Source organism: Rhinatrema bivittatum, chromosome 2, assembly GCF_901001135.1.
Source record: "Rhinatrema bivittatum chromosome 2, aRhiBiv1.1, whole genome shotgun sequence".
Taxonomy (NCBI): Eukaryota; Metazoa; Chordata; class Amphibia; order Gymnophiona; family Rhinatrematidae; genus Rhinatrema; species Rhinatrema bivittatum.
In genome coordinates, this window is record NC_042616.1 from 373,911,863 (window position 1) to 373,937,027 (window position 25,165).

General features: G+C 47.4%; 1 protein-coding gene across 4 annotated transcripts in view; it reads left to right on the forward strand.

Moving 5' to 3' along the window:
• LOC115084728 (serine-rich adhesin for platelets-like) overlaps positions 1-25,165 on the forward strand; it is an 859,145-nt gene that overhangs the window by 829,101 nt on the left and 4,879 nt on the right. The gene's annotated exons all lie outside the window — the stretch shown is intronic.

A 25,165-nucleotide genomic window follows, 5' to 3' on the forward strand; every position in this document is an offset into this window, starting at 1 on the left:
TTAATAAACAAGTAGATACAACATATCTGGTACAGACTGCTCCTGGATATCAGAAATCACAGCTTCCACTACCACGGAGTGGTAGTGGAATCTGCCTCAAAAGAAATCAAAACGTATTCGTCCACACTCTTCAACCCCCCCAGGGAAAGATCAGAGATACCTCGACTCCCTGGATAGGAAAGTCTTTCAAGGGGCTATTCTGAATACCAGAATTTCCTCTTATCAACTCTGTGGAAGCAGATGGAGAACTTCCTCATATCCTTGCCACAGCAAATCCCAGGAAGCAGCACAGGCCAATTATACATAAAGGCCTGGAGGCGGGGAGCATGAAGTAAGGGCGGCTTACGATAGCTTCGAGACAGCTTCCAGGACAGCGGCTGCTGGAATTAGTGCTAGGCGTTGGGCATGGCTTAAGGGCCCTGACCTCAGGCCTGAGGTCCAAGACAAGCTTATTCATTTGCCAGTGTTGGGGACAACCCTATTCAGTTCAAAGGTCCAAGATGCCGTGGCACAACTAAAGGAGCATTCAGAGATCTTACGCCAATTGTCACAAGTTCCACAGGAACCCTCTGTACAGCCATCTCGTTCGTCCTCCCAGACGTGAACCCAGATGCCCATACTACCGTCAATGACATTATACCCTCCAGCATCGAGGGCAGATCCACTAGGCAGCAGCAACATTCCCAGGCCAGACAACCACGGCCTGCTCGCCCCTCAGCCTCCGCCACAGAAGGGACCTGCGGCTGGATTTTTGAGAGACAGACCAGGGAACAAAACCATCTCCTCAACCCTCGAGCAGATTTACCAGTCGGAGGCAGAAATATCTTATTTATTTACAACCATTGGGCAAAAAATTAACAAGCTCGAAGCAACTGGGTACTTTCCATCGTAGCTCGAGGTTACAAACTTTTTTTTTTTTAATAGAATCATCACTAAAGGATAGTTACATTTATAGAATGAGTCCTGAACTCAAACATGCTATAGATTTGACCTGGACAGATAGTGAATCACACTCATTTAACATCTAGCTTTGATAAAAACTTATGTTACCGAACCTAATGGCACCTGTGTAAACTGATAAATTTTAATAACATTATTTTTGTGCCTTACTTGTAAACCGTTTGTGACGGTAACCCCCACTCTTATGACGGTATAGAAAAGATTTAAAAATAAAAAAAATAAAATATAAAACACTCAATTTCCTATCAATTCCATCAGAATCTCCACCAGGACACATCTGCAGACGAATCTCACATAATTCAATCTACAAGCAGAATTATCCACCACTTCTGAGAGCCAGAGCTATACAACTGGTGCCCCGGACTCAGCAGGGCAGAGGATTCTACTCCCGTTATTTTCTCATTCCAAAGAAAACCGGAAGCCTACGTCCCATCCTAGATCTCAGAAATCTCAACAATTTCTGAAGAAAGAAAAGTTCAGGATGGTTTCTCTAGGCACCATGCTTTCCACTTTCTTCAAACAGGAGATTGGCTATTGTTCTCTGGATCTTCAAGTCGCTTACGCTCACATTCCAATATTCCCTCCTCACCGCAAATATCTACGCTTCATGGTCGGTCAGCCACATTTCCATACAGAGTTCTGCCATTTGGACTTGCCTCTGCTCCCAGAGTATTCACCAAAATGTCTGCAGTAATTGCAGGTCACTTGACAAGGAAAGTGTCCATGTATTTCCATATTTAGACGACTGGCTCATCAGAAGTCAATCTCAACAAGGAGCTCTCACTACTCTCAGTCGAACAGTTTCTCTACTTCACTCCATGGGTTTTCTCATCAACTACCAAAACCCCCATCTCACTCCGTCTCACCTACTTCAATTCATAGGTGCAGACTTGAACACTATCCTATCAAAGCCTTTCTATCCGAGGATTGGGCAAACACACTTTCCCTCTGGGCAAGATCCATTTACTCACAGAAAACAAGCGACAGCTCATCAGTTTCTAACCTTACTAGGCCACATGGCCTCCACGGTTCATGTCACTCCTATTGCACGATTAAGCCATGAGAGTAACTCAATGGACTCTAAGATCACAATGGATTCCAAGCCATTCAACCACTACATTCTCCAATCCAAGTCACCCATCAGCTACGTTCATCTTCTACTATGGTGGGCGAACAAAGACCAACTTGCGCAAGGGCCTACCCTTCCAGCAACCAGTCCCACAGATAACTTTAACTACAGATGCATCCACCTTGGGTTGGGGAGCTCACATAGACAATCTCCAGACCCAGGGTACTTGGACAAAGCTCGAAGCAACTTTTCAAATACATTTTTCTGGAACTTCGAGCTATACATTATGAGCTGCATGCATTCAAGGACTGCCTTTTCACACAAGACTGTTCTCATCCAACCGGGCAACACAGTTGCCATGTGGTACATCAACAAACAGGGAAGTACGGGCTCGTATCTCCTTTGTCAAGAAGCTGCACAGATTTGGGACTGGGCCCTAACACACTCAATGTTTCTCCGGGCCACTTATCTAGCAAGCATTCACAATGTACTGGCGGATCGACTCAGTCGTGAATTCCAACCACAAGAATGGCCCCTGGATCCCTCAGTAGTGGACCAGGATCTTTCAACAATGGGGTCAACCAACAATAGACCTCTTTGCGTCACCCCTGAATCACAAAGTGGACAAATTCTGTTCTCTACAAAAACAGAAAAACCAGCCAAGCCAAGGACGCCTTTGCTCGCCCTTGGAACTCAGGCCTACTATACCCCTATCCTCCGATACCACTCATAGCCAAAACTCTAGTGAAGCTACAACAAGACACGGGATCCATGATACTCATAGCCCCGTATTGCCTCGACAAGTTGGTTTCCCACACTTCTAGACCTCTCGATCAGGGGATCCGATTCGTCTGGGTGTAGCTCCCAATCTCATAACTCGGGATCAGGGCGGTTGCGCCATCCCAACCTTCCATCCCTGTCCCTGACAGCGTGGATGTTGAAAGCTTGATTTTACAACCACTCAGTCTTTCAACCAATGTATCTCAAGTGCTTCTAGCTTCACGTAAACCTTCAACACGAAAAGAATTATTCTTCAAAATGGAAAAGGTTTACTTTGTGGTGTAGACAAAACAGTATTGACCCTTTCTCCTGCCCCACAACTTTTCTGCTAGAATATTTATGTAATCTTTCAGACTCTGGTCTCCAGACTTCATCTGTAAGAGTACATTTAAGTACAATCTCAGCTTACCATAACAAACTGGGAGATGCACCTATATCTACACAACCTCTCGTCACTAGGTTTATGAGAGGTTTAACTCACCTTAAACCACCAATCGGCCACCAGTCAATGAATGGGACCTGAATCTGGTCTTAACAAGACTCGTGCGTTCTCCCTTTGAACCCATGAATAATGTTTAGCAGCCACCACTTACTCTCCGTGTATTGGCGTCCTCTTTCCCGGCCCCCTTTTCCCTGCTTGTTTACCCTTGTGGTAGCTATTAGTAACAGAAAACACGTCACACTGTTATTTGGCGTAAAAAAGGCCGCAGCTTTTATTTGTTTAACATATGAATAAACTTCCTGGTGTACCCGAGCCGATGAGCTGCCTCTGACTGCCCGCCGTAACCGAGCCAGGCGTCTTTTAGCCGGGAGCCCCCGCCGCGTGACCTCGCCCCGGCGGGGGACCCGCCCTTGGCGTTTTTCATCGCACCCCGCCTTTACGGCGCCTCCCCTGGTGCTGACAGCTCCCACTCCGTCTGGTGATGCCGCCGGCACCCCTTCCTCTATATTCTACCGGCCCAGGTAACCGCCAAGACGCAAGGTAGATGGCTCCTTGCCTCGCGTTCCCCCACTGACCTAACTAGCTGCGGCCTTTTGCTTCCTAATGTATCCTGCTTCTATTGTGTCTTGTAACATATTGTTAAATATATCATAACCTATGTCGGACAGGTGTATCCCGTCCTCACGGAACAATCCCAGACACTTATCTTCTGCCCACTGGTGTCTGATCTGATGCGTCCCTCTCTTACTTGCCCACCTCTCCAACTGCCTATTCACTTTCTTTCTGCCTCTATTCCATAACTTTGAGTCTTTCCACTTGGGCCTTGGGATGATTTCTGACCAAACCACCGCTGTATTCGGGTATAACCCTGATATTAATTTCAAGTCGTCTTTTACTGATTAGATTAGGCTTTTGCAAGTCAATGAATTCAAGTCGTTGCCCCCCAGATGTACGATTATCACGTCTGGAGCCGCCTTGGATTCCCTCAGGCGCCGTAATAGAGGCAATAATTGCTTCCATCGCATGCCGGGTTTTCCTATCCATGTGACTGTTCACCCTAGTGGTGCCAGGCCCAAGTGTTGTCCATAAGGTCGTCCGATCGCTCTCTTGGCCGCCCATCTTACGTACGAGTGGCCAATAATCCACGCTGTCCGCCGAACACTCTGTTGTTCTGTAAAATAGAATTAATACGTTTGGTTAATTCGAGTAGCTGCAACCTTGTCCAGCCGTACGTATGTGTCGACGGCATTTGATCTCCATCTCCCGATCCTCTTTATCGTGTCTTTGTCTAATCCAGCCTGCGCTGCATTTGTAGCCGTACCTATTCGGAACGAGTGCGAGCTGAACTTCCCTGTGTCCCATTTTAGTTTGTTTGCCGCTGCTTTTAGTACCGCTATCAATTGGAATCTTGTCAGTGGGGAACCGTCTTGATGTATCAGCAGGTGGTTTCGTCCCTCTGGGCGAATTGCTAGATATTCTTTGGCATTAAAGATTGGGCATGTGTTACAACACATCACACGATTGAGCCTTAAAGTGGAGCCTCTTCCTTGCTGATTGGTCTTCAATCTAATTATTGTTATGCAGAGAATTTCCGTTGTGCACAGGACGTTCTTCCGCAACAATCCATTCTCTCCTTCGTCTTTTTTATTGCGGGCTACCAATTCGCTGACTCTGAAAGCTCCGTAAAACACCAGCGAAAAAGCAAGCCTGAATAACTTGGTCTCAAATGCTGATGTGCAAATTTCTGCTAACGATACCCATAACGCCTTCAGCCTGTGGTGTGTAATGGGATGTCTGCCATCGCTTTTCGGGCCTATCTTCCTTGCCCATCCTGTCAACATCTTTTTTACTAAGAGTGATTTTGTGGGATCGCCCCATCTGAATGCTTTAAAAAAGAATGCTGCTCCGGCCAGGCGTTCCTGGATATTCCGCTTTCTTTCGCTGCTACGATGAATTTGATTAGGAGCTCTTCTTTTACGGGTCCCTGTCTCCATCCGTTCCTTCCGAGGAAAATGGAAACTTCATCGAAACTTCGGCAGTATGAGGTCCATGTCGACGGTGCAACAGATCTCTGGAGCAGGTCTCTTGTTATTGCAGACCAATTCGCCATAATCGTTCTGGCATTGTTGTTGCTGTCTCGTCTGCCGTCGGTACCTGTTGCGAAATAGATGCCATTTAGCGCGAGATAACGCGTCGGCAGCACCATTTAGAGTCCCCAGGACATGTCTAACATGGACATGTCTAACATGTCTAACATGGTTATGTTGTTGCGCAGCGCCTCTAACACTATCTCTCTCAATAGGTTAACGACTATCTCGCATTTTGCTGATTGTGCATTCAGCACGTGAACGACTGCCTGGTTGTCGCACCAGAATATTATGTGCCGATTACTGAGTTTGTCGCTCCATAGAACCAGCGTGACCCATATAGGGAAAAGTTCTAGGAAGGTGATATTTTTTGTTAATCCCTTCTCTTTCCATTCTTCCGGCCAAGGTTCCGCACACCATGCCCCTTGACATAGTGCGCTGAAACCCCACCCGCCTGATGCATCAGTTTGTATGCTCAGATCCTGGTTAGATAGAGGGAGGTCCTGAATGACTGACATGCCGTTGTAGTTGTCTAGGAAGTCGTTCCATATCCTAAAGTCATATTAATTTCTTTAGATACCCGCAGGTAATGATGCGGTTTCTTTATCCCTACCGTTGTAGTTGCTAGCCTTCTCATAAATGCTCTGCCCATAGGGATCACTCGGCAAGCAAAATTAAGGGTTCTTAAAATGGTTTGTGCTACTTGCAGTTTTATTTTCTTTGCTGCGCCCGTTTGCTGAATCATGTTGCGCAGCTTAGCTACTTTTTCTTCTGGTAGTCTCGCTGTCATTCGCTTGGAATTCAACTCTATTCCTAAGAATGATATTGTTGTTGCTGGACCTTCCGTCTTGCTGCTGCCCAGAGGCACGCCCAGTTCTGTTGCCACTATCTGGAAGTCGGCTAGCAGGCTGCCGCATGTGCCGGAATCTTTGGGACCCATGAAGAGAAAGTCGTCCAGGTAATGTATGATATTGTGAGATTCCGCTTTCCTTGCTACTACCCAATGCAAGAATGAGCTGAAAAGCTCGAAATATGCGCATGAAATAGAGCATCCCATGGCACGCATTTGTCAAAGAAGAATTGGTTGTTAAATGTGAACCCGAGTAGCGGGAAACTATTAGGGTGAAGGGAAGCAACCTGAAAGCGGACTCTATGTCCGCTTTTGCCATCCATGCCCCTCTTCCGCATGACCTTAGCAGTGCCAATGCTGTGTGGAAAGATGCGTACTGCACCGAGCAGTCCTCTTGCGGCAAATGGTCATTTACGGACTTTTCAGGTGGGAATGATAGATTTAGTATGAGCCGAAATTTTCCTTCTTCTTTCTTAGGGATTACGGCTAAAGGCGATAGGAACATAAGTTGGAATGGTTGTTGCGCAAATGGGCCTGCTATCCTTCCTAATTCTAATTCCGTTTGCAACTTCTGACGGACAATATCCGCGTGTTTAGTTACCAATGGAGAGTTGTTGATCATTGCTCCTTGAATTTGTCCCTGAAATGGGATAACGAACCCATCTTTAAACCCTTGCCAAATCTTATTTGCTTTTTCTTTGTTCGGGTATGCTTCGAGCCATGATTGCATAGCTTCTAGTTGTATTGGTGACTGTGCTTTTTCGAATTGCGTCTTCTCATGGCTTAACCTTACTCCCCGGCGATGCTTTTTTAGTGCATTTTGTCATTGGGTGTGGGGCTGCGCAAATGGTGCAAACATGTTTGAATTTGCAGTCTTGAAACGTACATGTGGATTTGTTGTATCGCCAACAAGTGTTATCGTGTGCTGGCGCCTGCTTTGATGTGTATCTGTAAGGAGATGTCCTTCGTGGATTCCTGGCTCTCATTCCCTGCTCTGCTGTTTTGCAAGTCATATGTTGTATCCACAAGCTGACATCCTTTGTTCCCCATGTCATATGACGGTTCTTCTCCATTTTATCTCGGAACTGCTCGTCGTAATTCAACCACGACCAACCCCCATGTTGCTGATACGCTCTCATGATATTGACTGCGTATGCCAGCATCGGTCCATATTGTGAATGGTCCTTCCTCCTGACCACACTGGCCATGTATAAGAATGCCGTTATCCAATTAACTTTAGTCTTCGGTATTCTCCTCTCCTTTTCTTTGTTGTGCTTTCCTTCTGTAGACTTCTTCCGCCCCTCGGCTTTCCGTCTTCCGAATAGTATACTAAAGATGTCGATGTATCTCTTCTTTTGAATTTTCTTTCTTAAGCGCTTGGGCACTTCTTCCCAGAGCTCTGATAACGTAGTAAGCGCCGGCGGGCCTCTTGACTCTTTTTCCCCAGCTCTATTGAGTCCTTGTTGATCGCTGTCAATCTGAGGATGATGAACTCGAGGAACTGGAGGAGCTACTGGAGCTGGTGCTCGCCCTACGCTTGCGCTTTGTTTTTTGCCTCTTTTTTCCTGACACCGAGCTAACATGCCCTGTGCCCTGACCCATGTGCCCTGACCCATGTACCCTGTGCCCTGACCCATGAAGTGGTAAACTGTGCCCCGAGCCCCCTTCTTTGGTCAAGCACTCAGCCGCAGTATGATGCTCATTTGGTGGTTGGAGTGCTGCTTGACTTGTAGATGGCTGTTCCTCCTTGTCATGTTCGTTGCCTTGCGGCCCTCTTTGTTCGCCTAGCAAAGTTGCACCTTCGTTCGTGACTTGTATTGTTGCTCTAATAGACCTGTCCGTCCCTCCTCTTGTTGTCTCGTCTGTAACTTGATTTATTCGTACTTCGTTGTTGAATGCTGGTCTCGTATTCCGGGGAGGTGGCCAAGGTCCTACCTCGCTGTCTTGGAACTGTGCGAGTCTCCGAGGGGGTTCTGTCCAAGTCCCCCCTGCAAGGTGGTAATGTTGTTCGTACAGCCTTCCTTGATGTCGTCCGTCCTGCGGCCTCCTTGTCTGATTCCCATAGGGGTATTCACTTTGCTCTTCCCAGCCCCGCCTTTCTCTATTGTTCCAACTTGGGTTTCCTCTATGGTGCCATCTCGGGCTGCCTTGGCGCTGCCACGGATATCCCGCTTGATAGTCGAAATCGTATTGGTTTTGCGAATGAAATTCACTGTCCTGGTAACTAGCGTATCTCGTTGCGTTATCCTGCCAAACTTCGTCCCTCCAGTTGTCGTAATGCGGAGAGCGTTCTCTAGCCATCTGCTGTCCGTTAAGAGGCTTGCATGCCCTAACCGGCTCGTCTCCGGAGACCTCTGCTGTTTCGCTCAACGCTGGCTCCGCTACCACTCCCTCTCTTGGAACTTCAGCAATCTCCTTTTCATGCGGCTCGTCTCTTTCGCTGGTTGGTGGCCTGCTGCCAACCCTTCGGGTTCTTCCACGCTCTCCTCTTGTCCTCTTCCTACTACGAGCCCTCTGTTGCGTTGTCGGTTCAGGTTTTGTTCCCCCTGTGTTGTTGCCTTCCTCTAATGCCTTGACTCTTGTTACTCTTTGGGTTTGGATATTGTCACTCTTTGGGTTCTTGGGTCTTGTTACTCTTTGGGTTCGGCCCGCCTTCGTGGCCCTCTGTGATACTCCTGCTGCTCTGCGGGATGGCATGCTGTTCCTACAAATACTGTAAGAAAGCATTGATTTGTTACTATCGAACTGGCAACATGTTCTGTCCTGAACTGGCTTGCCGTTATATATGTACTGCGAAATTATTAATTTAAGTTTTGGGGGTTTTTTTGGGTTTTTTTTAACCGCCCTGACCGAAACGCCTACTTCTCCCACGTATCCCAGCGTCCCCTTATCTACGCTGCTTCTCGGCTTCTCCTTCCCCTATGTTTCAAGTTTCTCCCCCTTTTCCTATGGCAAAGCAGTCCTCGGGGAATGTGCCTCGAGTTCATCCCCTCCCCTTCACTCCCACACTTTCTCCCCCCATGGCTGCGCCACTCTGGGGGAACGTTCCCGGGCATTTTATATTCATTTAATTTTGATTTTTTTTTTTTTATATACTGTCACTAGGCTAAGCGCCATTGCAACGGTCCACAGAAAAGCACTACCAAAGAAATATGGGTGGTGTGGGCCACAAATTACTCGTGTGCCATCACTGTATGGCGAACAATTCCATAGCGCCCCCGTTGGCCCTGTCCCACTGTCACGTGCATTAACCCTGTTCTTCTCTCCCCACCGTCCTCCCTGACCGTCCTGTACTTGCCCTCCATCCACCACGCGGCCTCGTTACACCGGAACCGGCGACACTATCCGGGTCTCCCACCGCGGCCCTCTCCCTGGCCACACAAACCCCCCACCAACACACAGCCCGAGGCCACCCAATTCCATTCATTCCTTCCTTACGTTTCTCTTCCGTCTCTTTTTTTTTTTTTTTATACTTGCGACTCTATGCTGATGCCTGCCACTGCTGCTGCACCACGCGGTCTGACCGCGTGGTTGACTCGGCTGATCCGGTGTTAGCCCTCGGAGCCCCCCCCCCAACACACATCACATGCCCCCACAGCGGCCCTCCCGCTCGCGGGTGAAGGCAGAGAAGTGGCACCGCTCCTTTCCAAGCACCAATGCCTGTGCTCGCCGCCATCCCCCCCGTTCGATTCCCCCTCCCTTCCTTCTCCCCTCTATATACTTGCGGTTGGGTCGCTGATGCGCTCTGCTTCCACTGCTCCTGCCCTTGGCTGTCTCCGGCCCACGCGACGCCCAAGTGGGCAGTGCTCACCGGAACCCCTCCTGCTGCTGGGCCGCCCCGGAACCGCGCGGTGCCAAGCCGGGAGCATCGGCTCAGTTGGGGGGCTCTCGCCACTCTGCTGTCCGCCGGCAAGGCTCTCCCCGTAGGTCGACTACCCCGCGCCGATAGTCGAAGACGCGGTCTGCGTCGAAGACATGGTCTGCTGCAAGCCTCTCCTCGCCTTGCTGGCTTGTTCGAAAAAGGGATGGCTGCTGCTCGCCCGTGGCCCTTTAAGAGGGCCGTTGCGTCATCGAACTGCGCCGCGGGCGCCTTCCGATGATGCCCTTTCGGGCTCCCTTCCTCCCCCCTTCTCTCGTTTTCTTGCGGACCACCACACTACGTGGGGTGGCGCGTCCGTTACTGTCTCTCGCCTGGTGGAAAGATCAGAACAATCTCCTCCAGGGACTGCCTTTTCACCTGTCAGATCCTCAACTCATTCTCACCACTGACGCTTCCAACCTCGGCTGGGGAGCTCATGTGAACGATCTGCAGTCACAAGGATTTTGGCCTCCAGAGGAAGCCAAACACCAGATAAATTTCCTGGAGCTTCGAGCGATGCGATATGCTCTCAGAGCTTTTCAGCTTTTCATCCTGATTCAGACGGACAATCGGGTGGCCATGTGGTACATCAACAAGCAGGGAGGCACAGGCTCCTTCCTTCTGTGTCAGGAAGCTGCGCAGATTTGGGCGGAAGCACTCTCCCACTCGATGTACCTCAGGGCCACCTATTTGCCGGGAGTGCACAATGTCTTGGCACACAAACTGAGTCGTGTCTTCCAACTGCACGAGTGGTCTCTCAATCCCTCTGTAGCGACCTCTCTCTTCCAGCAATGGGGTCATCCCCAAATAGACCTCTTTGCGTCCCCTCAGAACCACAAGGTGGACAATTACTGCTCCCTCATTCGGAGCAAGCGCTCTCTGCCCAGATATGCATTCTCCCTCTCGTGGGCAGTCGGTCTGCTTTATGCATTCCCTCCACTTCCTCTTCTCTCGAAGACTCTCGTGAAGCTCCGTCAGGACAAGGGAACCATGATCCTGATAGCACCTCACTGGCCACGCCAAGTGTGGTTTCCCATACTCCAGGATCTCTCCATCCGCAGGCACATTCCCTTGGGAACGCACCCGCTTCTGATCACTCAAAACGACGGATGTCTACGCCATCCCAATCTTCAGGCCTTGTCCCTGACGGCGTGGATGTTGAAAGGTTAATTCTTCAACCACTTAACCTTTCAGATTCGGTTTCTCGTGTCCTGATTGCTTCACGAAAGCCTTCCACAAGAAAATCTTATTCCTATAAATGGAAAAGGTACACATCATGGTGTTCTTCGAAATCCCTTGATCCATTTTCCTGTCCAATTTCAAGGTTTTTGGACTATCTCTGGCATTTATTTATCGGAATCAGGTCTAAAGACCTCTTCAATGAGAATGCATGTCAGTGTTGTAGCCGCCTTCCATAAAGGTGTCGGGGATGTCCCTATATCGGTACAACCCCTCGTAACACGTTTTCTTAAAGGCTTGCTCCATATCAAGCCACCTTTACGTCCTCCAGCCCCTTCTTGGGACCTTAATCTTGTTCTCACATTAATCTCACATTAATCAATCAATCCATCATACTACCTATCTTCTTTCCCAGGCCCCACTCCAACCCAGGGGAACAGGCTCTGCATACCCTAGACTGTAAACGGGCTCTAACGTTCTACCTAGACCGTACAGTTGCCCACAGGAAGAGCACTCAGTTATTCGTCTCTTTCCATCCTAACAAACTAGGGCAACCTGGGGTAAGCAGACTCTCTCCTCCTGGTTGGCGGACTGCATATCCTTTTGCTATCAGCAAGCAGGCATTCCTTTTCAAGACCGTGTTAAAGCACACTCTGTGAGGGCCATGGCGACTTCAGTAGCACACCTACGATTGGTGCCGCTTCCTGACATTTGCAGGGCTGCCACCTGGAGTTCTTTCCACACTTTCGCAGCCCACTATTGCCTAGACAAAGCCGGAAGACAAGATTCCATCTTCGGCCAATCTGTCCTGCGTAACCTATTTCCAACGTGACGTACCAACACCCTTCTGCCTGCCCGGTGGGGTTCAAGATGCCCTCTTCCAAATTCGACCCCAGTTGTTGTGCCTGTTGCACGCCGTTTGGTACATTTGGTGCATGTTTGGACATCCTCAGCTCGGTACTCACCCATATGTGAGGACTACCATCCTGCTTGTCCTGTGAGAAAGCAAATGTTGCTTACCTGTAACAGGTGTTCTCACAGGACAGCAGGATGTTAGTCCTCACGAAACCCGCCCGCCAAAGTTTTGTTGTTTTATTTTTTCGGCACTGCCTGTAGCTATCAAATAAGACTGAAGGGGGACCCCTGCTGACTGCAGGGTTAGTGCCATGCTGGGCATTCCCAGTAGGGGCCAGTCAAAGTTCTGGAAACTTTGACAGAAGTTTTCCGTGATTGGGCTCCATCCTGACGATGTCACCCATATGTGAGGACTAACATCCTGCTGTCCTGTGAGAACACCTGTTACAGGTAAGCAACATTTGCTATCTTCATTCACAACTACGCGAAGTTGGTGGCCCCATTCACGGCCTTGACACGAAAAGGGGCGAATCCTAAGCGGTGGCCTCCAGAGGCTGTAACAGCTTTTCAGAACTTAGGCAGCCTTCCTTCGGGAGCCATGTCTCCGGCACCCTGACCCACAAAACCCTTTCATCATGGAGGTCAGTGTCTCCTTCAAAGGGGTAGGGGCCATCTTAAGCCAGCACTCTTCCACAGACACTCTCCACCCATGCTCCTTCTTTTCTAAAAAATTTTCCCCAGCGGAACAGAATTACGGGATTGGCGATAGAACTCTTAGCTATCAAACTCGTCTTCAAGGAATGGCATCAGTGGCTGGAGGGAGCCCAACACCGGATCACCGTCTACACGGATCATAAAAATCTGGAATACTTACACCAGGCCCAGCGTCTGAACCCACGTCAAGCCCGATGTGCCCTCTTCTTTGCCCACTTCGACTTTGAGCTCCGATATCGACCTGCAGTCAAGAACCTCCGAGCAGATGCCCTTTCCCGGTCCTTTATTTCCGAAGATACTATCGAACCACTCCGGCATATTATAGACCCTGCACAAGTCCTGCTGTCCGCCACTGTAACCGTCCCTCCTGGGAAAACTGTCATTCCACAGAAGTTCCGCAACAGGGTGTTATTCTGGTCCCACGATTCCCACGTTGCTGGCTACCCAAGACAAGCTCGAACCCTCGCCTCCCTCCAGCGATTCTATTGGTGGCCCAATATGCAAAAAGACATCCAGGCCTACGTGGACTCTTGTCCCATCTGTGCTCAGCAAGAACCCCTGGTGGGTCGACCATGGGGGCTCTTACAGCTGTTGCCGGTCCCCAAGGAATCTTGGACACACATTTTCACAGACTTCGTCATGGACCTCCTGCTCTCAAATGGCAATACAGCCATCTGGGTGGTAGTTGACCGCTTCTCGAAAATGTCACATTTCATCGCCCTGCCTGGTCTCCCTTCGGTGCCTCAGCTGGCTCAACTCTTCGTCCACAAGCAACACAGTGGAGCGAATACTGCTCTCCAAATATAGTAGCCAAGTCACCAAGGAGATACAGGAATATAAAGTCAGTCCCAAAATTCACATTTTTTCAAATATGCAAATATTTAATTCATCAAATCGGCAACTCCATTGCTCAAAGAACACAAAGATTTTTCAACACAGGGTCCCCCTTCACGGACCAGTGTTTCGCCAAACGCGGCTGCGTCGGGGGGGAACAGTATTTTCTTGTGGCATTCAAAGCTATAAATAAAACAAGAACAAAGAATTAATTTTTATATAAGGGATCTGGTACATAGCAGAGGATCCCGTAATGGTTAACCATTTTTTACATAAAACAACTATCATGTACCGTTTAGGTAATGTGTTCTATAAACTAAACCACAGAGGGGGACCCTGTGTTGAAAAATCTTTGTGTTTTTTGAGCAATGGAGTTGCCGATTTGATGAATTACATATTTGCATATTTGAAAAAATTTGAATTTTGGGACTGACTTTATATTCCTGTATCTCCTTGGTGACTTGTCAACTCTTCGTCCAGCATGTATTCTGTCTCCACGGACTCCCCAAGCATATCCTATCCGCGGAACCCAATTCACCCAAGAGTTACACTTTCTTTGGAACCATATGCAGCAGATGCTGCGCGAAGCAGGACTTAATGCAAAAGGTTTGCAGATGCTCACCGTAGACCAGCCCCGCGGTCTCCAGATCTAGAACCTTATAGAATTATGCTATAGTTCTTTCATAGAAATGAGCTGCCAGCTCTGATCTCTTAGACCTTGGACATGCTTGCAATCTCTGTGATAGATTTTGTGTCTGAGCTGAAGGAAAATCTCGTTTTGGTGTCCTTGCATAAAGCTTGTATCCTCTGGATCCAGCGGTAAAAGGGCGCTTATTTTTCCGAAGATAGGTATACTTGTGTGCGCAGTCTCCAAGCAGACCACTATTTCTGTGGAAGAAGGAGAGGCCTTGAAGGATGCTTATGCTAGAAAGATTGAGACTACCCTTAAGCAGGCATTTGAAGCAGTGGCAATGTCTTTTCAGATCGCTTCTTGTTGTTCCCTCGTGTCTCGCTCTTGTTTACTTCTCTCCCAGTAGGTTGATGATTCTGGGGTGAATTCAAGGGCAGTTATGGAACCAGCCACGGCTGCCTTGGCTAATTCAGGCTGTGATTTGGTCCGCACCTCTACCAGAGGGATGGCTTCGATAGAAGTGGCTAGGCACCAGTTATGGTTGAGAAATTGGTCGGCCGATGCGACCTCCAAGGCTAACCTCACCAAGATGCCCTTTAATGGCTCGCCTTTATTTGGGAGTGAGTTAGAGAAACTGGCCACTAAATGGGGCACATCTTCGGTTCGTTTGCCGGCGGAAAAGAAGCAGACATAGCGCCCCTTTAATATGAGGGTTCGTGCTAAGAGGATCCATGCCTTTTTGACCCTATAGAGGAGCAACCTTTCAGAGAACGCGGCCTTTTGGTAGGTCTCTGTCCTTTCATCCCAGACAGCCCAGAAGAGATGCAGGCTCGGGTAGTAGAACCTTCCGAGCCTCCCAATGAAGGTTTGCTGACCCATCCCTGGGAACAGGAGATAGGGGGGACACCTCTCTCTCTTTTATCAGAGGTGGACCGAAATCACATTAGATCAGTGGATCCTGGAAGTGATCGAGATGGATATGCAATGGAATTTCACAGTGTTCCTCAGAACATATTTATTTATTAAGCATTTTATACACTGTCATTCCAGAAGAAGATCAAAACGGTTTACAAAATTGACCTTCGTATTATAGGTCCATAAGACATTTAAAACATATTATATAGTACATAGTGCTACATAATTTCCATTTCAATAATCTTATGCCTCTGGTAGAGAATTCCACAGAAAACATTCTCTCTCTTATTTGCGTTAGGTATGTGTTTCGCATTGTAGGCACAGATAATAGACCTCTATTTTGCTTATTCATGGAGTCGCTCTGCCACTCCCTGTAGAAGAAGCAGGCAGTGGAGAGTAATACATTGTCAAGGCTCCTCAGTCTGAGAGCTATGGTCCAGTGTCTGCATCTCAAGAAAATACAGGGCGATATTTAATTAATTTTGTTGTGCCAAAGAAGAAGGGCTCCTTTTGTCCCATCCTGGCCCTCAAAAGTGTCAGCAGTCATCTGCAGGTGAACCATTTCTACATGGAAACATTGCACTCAGTGATACTGGCTGAACAGTCGGGAGAGTTTCTGAACTCCCTGGATCTGTTTCAAAGAACACCTTAACATTCCTAACCAACCAGAATATCAATGCTTTCTCCAGTTTGGAGTGCTGGGGTGCCATTTTCAGTTTTGGGCACTGCCCTTTGGTTTGGCCATCACTGCCAGAATCTTCTCCAAGGTACTGGTAGTAGTTGTGGCAGAATTATGAAGGGCTGGAATACTAGTACTCCTGTATTTGGACGACTGGCTGCTCCGAGCCAAGTTGCCGGAAGAGAGCCGCCTGGTGATTCACAAGGTGATTTCCCTGCTGCAAGAACTTATTTATTTATTTATTTATTTTTAATTTTTTTAAATACCGAAGTTCTTGTGGGAATTACAAATCACTCCGGTTTACATAAAACGATGAACTGCCCAACAGCGGATGGGGGCTTTACATAGAACTGTAGAACATAAGGAACAATAAAACCGGATGTCAATTTAACATAGTAATAATAAATATAATATAATATAATATGTATATACAAATTAACTATTTAACGTAGTAGAGATGACCTGTCAAATCTACCATATAGATACAATAAGAATAATATAGTGAACTTATGGATTCAAAAATAGATTGAGCAGTTGTGGAGTCCTGATAGTAGGAATTGGTGAGGTGTCGATAATTTAGGGATACCTAGTATTTAGGAAGTCCTCCTGTCTAAGTATCATTGAGAATCTGGGAAGGCTTGTTGGAAAAGCCAGGTCTTCAGTCTTTTCCTGAACTCTTGATGACTGGGTTCTAGTCTTAGATCTGGGGGGAGAGCGTTCCACTGGTGGGGTCCAGCTGAAGATAATGCTCGTTTGCTCAATGCTGATTTTACTTGTGGGACATGCAGTGTTCCTTTGTATGCGCTTCTAATTGGTCTAGAAGATGTATGCGGTTGAAGTTGAGTGCTTAGCATGATAGGAGCCAGATTGTATATTGCTTTGTGTACTATTGTGAGTATCTTATAGAGTATCCTATGTTTGATGGGAAGCCAATGTAAGTTACGAAGGATTGGGGTGATATGGTCTTTTTTGTTAGAACTTGTGAGGATTCTAGCAGCGGAATTCTGTACCATCTGTAATGGTTTGATGGTGTTGAAGGGTAGACCTAGCTTGGCTGATTGGTGAACCTAGCCAAGAGCAGTTTTCATCCTCAGTCACTGGAATACTTCAGGGTTTGTTTTGATTCAAAGTAGGGCAAGGTGTTCTCCTAGGATAAGCAGGATGGTAGTCCTCACATGTGGGTGATATCATCTGATGGAGCCCAGTACGGAAAGATTTTGTCAAAGTTTCTAGAAGCTTTGACCAGCAGACTGAGCATGCCCAGCCTGCTACTGTCCACGCGAGGTCCCCTTTCAGTCTCTTTTCCGCAGTGCAGTTGCCTCACCATCCGTGGAACTCCAACCTTTTTCAGTTTTCCTCAATTCCTCAAGTTGTTTTTCCAAATCCTTGTCGGGTCTCCCTTCGCGCTCGGTGCCCCCTCGGTATGGTAGGTCGTTTTTCAGCCATTTTTTTGCCAAATTTACGGTCGATTCCCAACTCCCCACCCCACGGTGTCTGTCAGTCATCATCCACACACCAGATGTTTTTCATGGAGTCGACCGGTTTTCGTCGGTGCCCATGGACCATGTCCATCATGGATCCGCATGAGGTTTGAGTCATCTGCCTGGGGGCCTCGCACGACGTCCGAGGGTGCCATCTGTGTGACCATGGCAATTCTGATCCACAAGATTTTCAAAGAACTCCTCCTCCACATGTGGGAGCACCCCATTTCAGTCTCCCCCATTAACAGGCTGATGCCACCTACCTGGTGCAACAGGCCATGGGATTCGATCAGAGATAGCTCCCCGCACCCATGCCTCCACTCCCCCAGGGCGCGAGCATAGGGAGCTGGATGCCCTGGGAAGAAAGATCTTCTAAGGCGCCATGCTGGTTGCCCGCATTGCCGCCTACCATCTTTATATGACCCAGTACAACCGCAATCTCTGGAAACGAGTCCAAGATTTTGCGGAGGGTCTTCCCCAGCAACAGCAGGAAGCCCTTTCTGCCATCGCTTCACTGGGTCTGAAGGCAGGTAAACACGAGGTACATTCCACCTATGATGTTTTTCAAACGGCTTCCCACTTGGCCGCCATGGGCATCAGTGCCAGGAGAATGGCTTGGCTCTGGGCCTCTGATCTCCAACCGGAGGTCCAGGTCAGGCTTGCCGATCTCCCCTGTATAGGTGAGAACCTGTTTGGGGACAAAGTCCGGGATGCAGTGGTGCAGCTGAAGGACCACCATGATACACTTCAGCAACTGTCCGCTAGTGCCAGGCAGGGCTCTCGGAAACCCTTTTATTGGCAGAGGAAATATCCACCGGCTGCACAGACTCACCAGCCTCAGACCAGGGGTCACCCCGCCAGTAGCGGGCGCCTAGACCCCAACCGGCTCCCCAGCAGTTCTTGACCACAGACTTTTGACTGGCAACAAGGGAGTGTAAGTCAGCTGGCCATTTAAATACTGACAAACCTACCATCATACTAGGAGACTTCAACCTTCACATACACACCTATCAAACACCTGCCCAACCCTATTGGACTTTATGACTGCACTAGGATTCACTCTAATTACTGATAAACCCACGCACAGAGCAGGACACTCTCTAGATATATCTTTCATCAACCACAACCACTTAGAACACATTAAAACCAATTACACGCCCATCCCATGGTCAGATCACTTCCTCATACAATCCTCAATTAAATATAGCGAACCACATGCACAAGAAAGGAAAAAAGAACCCATTAAAGTTAAATATCGCCCACCGTATGACCTAGAAACCCTAAAGGAAAAGTTAGAAGAAAAACTAGCAAAATTAGACTACACAAACTGCTGCTCCGCAACCGAAGCATGGTTACAAACAACCAGGCAAATAGCTGAAGAGATAAACCCAATCAAACATGTTAACATTAGGGATCCCAAACAAACAAACCCATGGTATAATGAAAAGATAAAGGAAATCAAGAGAAAACTAAGAAAAAAAGAAAAAGATTGGAGAAAAAAATAAAAACAATGAAAACTTAACAAAATATAGAAAACACCTAGCTTACTATAAACAAGTCATTCTAGAGACAAAAAAAACAGTTCTATAGCTGTAAAATAGAGAAATATGGAAACAACCCAAGAACATTATTTACCATAGTAAAAAACCTCACAAATCCGAATATCCACAAAACCTTCCAGAAAACAGATGCAACGAAATTGCAACATTTTTTAATGACAAAATTAAGAACCTAAAAACTAAAATCCCAAATACAACGAAACAAGAAATTAAAATGAAAAAAAGAGAAATTAAACAATGGTCAACATTCTATGAAGTATCAGAATTGGAAATCGAAATTATGCTAAAAAACTAAATCCCGCCCCACATACATGTGACACAATAACAACCACAGATATAAAAAAAGTGGCCAACACTGTATCACCGACACTGGCAAGGATTGTTAATCTATCCTTAGAGGAAGGATCCATGCCAGATGCACTGAAAGGAGCAATCGTAAAACCCATTTTAAAAAAGAAAAACAGCGACCCACTTAACCTGTGCAACTACAGACCTGTATCAAACTTACCCCTAATTGCAAAATTAATAGAAAAAACTATACAAAAGCAACTAGCGGAACACCTAGATAACAATAACATCCTATATCTCTCACAACATGGATTTCAAAAACATTATAGCACAGAGACACTCCTACTGGCGCTGACAGACAACATCATGAGGGGATTCGATAACGGTAAACAATACATTCTAGTGATGCTAGACCTCTCAGCAGCTTTTGATACTGTTAATCACAACATACTTTTAAATAGACTAGAAGAAATAGGACTAGGCAACCAAACACTCAGATGGTTTAGATCATACCTAAGCAACAGATATTTTCAAGTTCAAATCAAAGATTCTATGTCAGAAAAAATAGACCTTCAAACAGGTGTACCACAGGGATCCGCCCTCTCTGCTACACTTTTCAACATATACCTGCTCCCATTATGCCACCTACTAGCTGGCCTGGGAATCACTCACTGCATATACGCAGACGATATCCAATTTATATTACCCATTGACGATACAATGGAGAAACCATTAAACATAGCGAACATGTATCTAGACATTATCAAACTATTATTAAATCAAATGGAGCTAGTAATTAACATAGAGAAGACAGAATTCCTTCATTTAGAAAGGAAAAAAACATGGAGATCTCACACAACCCAATCACACTCATTAACAACAAACAAATAATACTTGCAGAGAAAGTACGAAATCTAGGAGTAATAATCGACACAGAACTAAGCTTAAAACAGCATATATCCATAAAAGTAAAGGAAGGATACGCCAAACTCATGGTCCTCAGAAAACTTAAACCACTTCTAACAACTAGAGATGTGCAGCGGTAAAATCGTTCGGTTCGGACTTCTTTTTCGGCCCACTGTGGGAAATTTCGTTTTTCCTGCGGTGCGGCCTTTTATTTTCGGGGGACCCCGAATTTCGGGTTAGTGCGCGCTAACATTTTAAAGTTAGCATGCACTAATGGGAGTTAGTGTGCGCTAACCCAAAAAATTAATTTTTCCAAAATTTTGGAAAAATTGAGTTCTTTTTTTGGGTTCTCTCTGATCCAGGACGAATTAGACAATTTCATTGAATGTTCCCTGAAAACTGCTGAGGAAGGGAGGGGCTGGAGCAGGAAGCTAAGAGTTGTTCCCTTCTGCCTGCCAGTAGAGAGTCATCTGGGAAGAGACCTATATACTCATGCAATGCTTACTATGCAGGACCTAGGGTAGATGCCCCTTTTGCCTATAAGTAAAAGAAACCATGCTAAAAATTATTACCTTTCTCCCTGTTGCCCCTGTGCTACACAAGTGTATAGAAATAAATTAACAGTGCTAGGTTTTATGGTAAAATAGAGTTTTCCTCCTGATAGGAAATCTGCAGAGCCTCAGTGTGTAACATTTGTGGGAAGTGCACAGGATGTTGAAAGGGCAAGAGGTTATTCTGGAACCATTGTAGGGATAACACAGAGCTCTGGGTTATCTATGTGTCAGAAGGTGTTACCTGCCTTTCTGGAAAGACAAGAGGGTACATCCCTGAGGGGCTCGGTCATTGAGGAGAAGAGATAAAACCCTGACTCTACTGAGTCTGGGGCTGCTCCAGATTGCAAAAGAAAGAGATTGCATGGAGTTGTGATCCTCTCCCATGATTTCAGAGGGGAGCAGCTGGAGTGGGCAGAGATTTTCCTCTAAAAATCCCCTGAAGCCAGAGGAGAAGAAGCAGAGGAATTTTAAAAGATAAAGCCTGTGATTGACTGGGGCAAGAACTTATCTGGACCAGGAAGCCAAACTGTGCCAAAGGAAACTTGTTCTGGGGCTCAGAGGTTCCTGATCCTGCATCAGAAGGATTTTTCCTGGAGCTGAACAGGACAATTTTGTGAGTAATTATTTTGCTAACTAATGAAATTAAGAGATGACCAGGCTAGGTGGTGCAAAAGATTAAGGAGAGAGAAGAAACAAAGTAACTAGAGACTCCCGTAAGAAGAAACTGTTATTTATGGAGAGGAACTAGAAGGAGAAGAGTTAAAGATTTTCTGGAAATGTAATTCTGTTTAATTTCTGCATGTATCTGAACTGTCCTTATATTTGATTCAGAAGATTCTGCAATAAACTTATCTATTTTTTTTGCAGCACAACTTGAGCCTGGAAAGTGGTTTGCTTGTGTGGCGTGTTCTCAGCCTGCTTCTAGCCCTACAGGTTATCCTGCCCCCAGCTCATGGCCCAGGAGATTTAATTCCCCACCTCAGGATAGTAACCTCAATGCTCCCTGAGGCTGGGAAGGTGACCCCAGTTGTACAGGGGGTTACATCCCTCTCCACTGGTAACAACCGCCAACTTTCGATCAGTACTGCAAGTGCTAATATTTGCAAGCACTGATTATTGCAATACCCTTCTACTAGGTTTACCATACACCTCCATAAGACCACTACAAATATTACAGAACATGGCTGCAAGAGTATTAACTGGAAAAAGGAAAAGAGACCACATTACAGAAACACTGGCCGAGTTACACTGGCTTCCCATTGAACAAAGAATACAGTACAAAACACTATGCACCACACACAAATTAATACACAACGAAAACGCAGACTGGCTCAACACGGCCCTTCGTGTACACATCCCCAACAGAAATCTAAGATCAGCCAACAAGGCACTTCTAACTATTCCATCAGTCAAAACAGCAAGACTAACCCAGGTAAGAGAGAGAGCGTTATCCTTAGCGGGACCCATACTATGGAACTCCATGCCCTTGGAATTAAGACTACAACGAGAAAACAAAACATTCAGAAAAAATCTAAAAACTTGGCTATTTAAACAAGCCTTTCAAAAAGAGAAGGGAGAATAGATTCCAAGGACTTGCAAGGTTCAAACCAGGGAAGTGCAAGAGACAAAACACCCACACAAACAGGAATCAATAAGGGTGTTCGTTTTTAATAGAATTCATCACTAAAGGATAAGTTACATTTATAGAATGAGTCCTGAACTCAAACTGCTATAGAATTGACCTGGACAGAATAGTGATCACACTCATTTAACATATAGCTTTGATTAAAAAACTATGTTACCGAACCTAATGGCACCTGTGTAAACTGATAAATTTTAATAACATTATTTTTTGTGCCTTACTGTAAACCGTTGTGATGGTACCCACCTTAATGACGGTATAGAAAAGATTTAAATAAATAAATAAATAAATGCCTGGTGTTGGATCCCCCAGGCTCCTCAGCTTCACCTGTCACTGGAAAAAGATAACATCAGACTGCTGGGTCCTCTCCATTGTTTGCCAGGGGTACCGTCTGCACTTCAGCCAGCTCCCAGAGACCTCTCCCCCATGTCCATCGTGGGTCTCCTCCGCCCATTTGGTCATCCTTCAAACAGAACTCTCCACCCTCTTTGCAGTGGGCGCAGTGGAAGTCCTCATTCTCAGCAGGGCCAAGGGATCTATTCAAGGTATTTCCTCATTCTGAAGAGGAATGGTGGCTTGTACCGCATTCTCGACCTCAGGGCATTGAGCGAGTTTCTCGTAAGAGAAAAATTCAAGATGTGGTCTCTGGGCACGCTGATCCCGCTTCTCGAAGAGGAGACTGACTTTTCTCCCTCGACCTCAAGGAGGCATATGTATATATTGCGATTGTCCCCAGCCACCGGCAGTACCTCTGCTTTGTGGTGAAGACTGCACATTACCAGTACAAAGTGCTGCCCTTTGGGCTGGCATCGGCCCCCCATGTCTTCACCAAATGCTTTGCGGTACAGATTCTGTAGACAGTGGGGTTCGTCATAAACTTCCCCAAGTCGCACCTCTGGCCGTCCCCTCAGCCGGATTTCATCAGAGCCAGACTGGACACGATGCAAGCGAAAGCTTTTCTACCCCAGGATTGGGCAATGTCCCTCACCTCGCTGGCTACCCTCGTCCACAACAGACAGAGGGTGCTAGCCCACCACTTGCTCCGCCTACTGGGACATATGGAAGCCTTCGTCTATTTCATTCCATTGGCCCGCCTCCACATGCAGAGCTGCCAATGGGCCTTGCGCTCCCAGTGGCAGCAAGCTTCTCAGGATCTAGATGCTACGGTCAGTGTTACAGACTCTCTGAGACTATCTCTAGCCTGATGGAAGGATCTTCCCAACCTGGAACGAGGACTTCCCTTCCATCCTGCTCCGCCCCAGGTGACTCTTACCACTGATGCTTCCCCCCAGGGATGGGGGGCCCACAGTAACGGCCTGAGCACGCAAGGCCCCTGGACCGCCACTGAAGCCCGCTGTCAGATAAACTTTTTGGAGCTTCAGGCGATATGGTATGCCATTGGGCGTTCAGGGATCAGTTGTTGTCCAAGGCAGTTCTGATCCAGGCGAACAACCAGGTCGCGATGTGGTACATCAACAAACATGGTGGCATGGGCCCATTCCTCCTCTGCCAAGAAGCGGTGCAGGTCTGCGACTGGGCCCTCTCTCGGGGGATGTTGCTGCGGGCAACCTACCTGCCAGGTCACCTCAATGTGTTGGCGGACCAGCTCTGCCAATCCTTCCAGCCACACGAGTGATCTCTCAATCCAGCGATGGTGGCCAATCTGTTCCGCTGGTGAAGTATGCCGGATGTGGACCTATTTGCTTCCCCTCTCGACCACAAGGTGAGCAGATTCTGCTCCCTGGTACTGGGGAACGACCATCCAGCCTGCGATGCCTTCTCCCTTCACTGGGGGCAGGGGCTCCTGTATGCGTACACCCCTCTACCACTACTTTTGAAGATTCTCTCGAAACTTCAGGATACTTGTGGCACCTTCTTGGCCTCGACAGGCTTGGTCCCCACTTCTGCGGGACCAGTCGGTGCAAGTGCCCATCTGCCTGGGGATGATGCCCGACCTTATATCGCAAAATCAGGGCACCTTACGCATTAAAACCTCTGGGCACTGGCCCTCATTGCTTGGATATTGAGCGCATAGTCCTCCAGCCGTTGCAGCTCTCGGACTGTGTTTCCCGGGTCCTGATGGAGTCTCAGAAACCTTCCACCAGGAAGACCTACAGCTCAAAGTGGAAATGTTTTTCCATTTGGTGTGAGGGTCATGGTCTAGACCCTTTCTCGTGCCCCCACCCCAGCTGCTGGACTACCTGTGGCACCTGTCCAAGTCTGGGCTCCAGACCAGTTCCAGCAGGATGAACCTCAGTGCGGTCAGCATGCATCATAGAGGTGTCGCTAGCAGGCCCGTTTCGGTTCAGCCCTTAGTGAACCGTTTCATGCGGGGTCTTCTCAAGCTGAAGTCCCCTCTTCGGCCTCCGGTGGGGTCCTGGGACTTCAATGTCGTCCTGGCAAGACTCATGCGGCCCCCTTTCGAGCCACTGCAGTCCTGTGACCTGCATTTCCTCACCTGTAAAGTCATGTTCGTGGAGGCGATTACTTCAGCTCGTAGAGTCACTGAGCTTCAGGCTCTGGTTACGTATGCACCATATACGAAGTTATTCCACGATAGTGTGGTCTTGAGTATGCATCCTAAGTTTCTGCCCAAGGTTGTCACTGATTTCCATCTCAATCAGTCCATCGTTTTGCCCACCTTTTTTCCAAGGCCTCATTCCCACCCAGGGGAAACGGGCTCTTCACACCCTGGACTGTAAGAGGCTTTGGCATTCTACCTGGATCGCACGGCAAGCCACAGGCAGTCCACCCAGCTTTTCGTATCATAGAAACATAGAAACATAGAAATGACGGCAGAAGAAGACCAAATGGCCCATCTAGTCTGCCCAGCAAGCTTCACACATTTTTTCTCTCATACTTATCTGTTTCTCTTAGCTCT